The sequence below is a fragment of the Suricata suricatta genome, chromosome 13 (genome assembly GCF_006229205.1).
Source record: "Suricata suricatta isolate VVHF042 chromosome 13, meerkat_22Aug2017_6uvM2_HiC, whole genome shotgun sequence".
Lineage (NCBI taxonomy): Eukaryota > Metazoa > Chordata > Mammalia > Carnivora > Herpestidae > Suricata > Suricata suricatta.
Window position 1 is genome coordinate 83,452,245 of NC_043712.1, and position 1,444 is coordinate 83,453,688.

Sequence of the window (1,444 nt, forward strand, 5' to 3'; positions counted from 1 at the left end):
ATCTCACAGTTCCTGGGTTTGAGCCCTATGTGGGGCTGCGTGCTGACACCTCAGAGCCTGGAGCCTGCTTTCATTCTGTCTCTCCCTCTCAAATATAAATAAATATTTAAAAATAAATAGAAACGAAAAAGGACTCTAGATTCAAAGTCTCGGCCACTCACACCCATACAACCTTAATATGTTAACATCTAGCTGCTAGACGCCAGCAAGTGCCATTTATAAGAAAGCATGTCCATAAATAGGACTCCTGGATGGGTGTGTATTATATTCACTTACTTAATTTGGATCTTGACATTTATCTTTAATTTTTTTAATGTTTATTTTTGAGAGAGAGAGAAAGAGAGACAGACACATAGACAGAGCACAAGTGGAGTAGGGATAGAGAGAGGGAGACACAGAATCCGAAGCAGGCTCCAGGCTCCGAGCTGTCCTGACGCGGGGCTCAAACTCATGAACTGTGAGATCATGACCTGAGTTGAAGTTGGACACTCAACCTACTGAGCCACCCAGGGACCCTGACGTTTATCATTAAAATTTTGGTATTCAGGTGGGTTCTATTTTCAAAAAGTTTAAATGGAGAGACATGCACATTCACTGCATTTGATAATACTGTTGTGTTAAAATTGGGTAAAAGGAATCTTTTTCAAAGGAATTGTCACACTTTGTTAGTAAAGACAAAGGACTTTATTTCTTCTTTGTTCACAGTATTAATTTTTTTCATCCAATTTTTAGCATGCCTTCGGTGGCCCATTTCTGCTACATGTTTACTTTATTGATTTTTAAAAAAGATGTATCTATCATTAAAGATCTTTGGGAATATGTTCAAAAATGTTAAAATACTGGGCTTAATAGAATTACTACAGGCAACATAAGCCAGATTGAGAAATATTTTGCCAAATAGTATTTCTCAGCAAGTCATTTGGAAAGACTGACTTTTTTTTTTAAGTAGCTGGTACCTTAATCAAAATGTAATTTCTCCCTTCCCCCTTTTCTTAACATGTCTCCTTCAATACATATTAATTTCTCTATAGCTAACAATTCTAGAATATTCTAGCATGTATATGCAATCTCAAAGGGATTAAGCATTTTTCTTTAGAAAATCTACTTGGAATTCTGTTATACCCTTTGGGTTCCAAAAACATGAGCTTCTTCCAAAGTAAGGAGGGGAGAGGAGAGAGAAATCTCACAGTGATGAAGAACCCAGTGTTATTGCGAGTTTTCCCGTAGGAGAAGAGTGTGTTTGAGTGACTGTTGGCAACTCAGCTTTGTGACCGCCGGAAAAGAAAATCTCTGCCTACTGTAGTTAACAGGGTGGGTGCTGGGGTCACTGGAAATATACTGGAGTGAGTGGCCAGGGAACACCTCTGAGGTAGATTTAAAAACTGAATTCTGAAACAAGAAAAGGAACAAATGGTATGAAATGTGGGGGCAATGGAGAACTTTC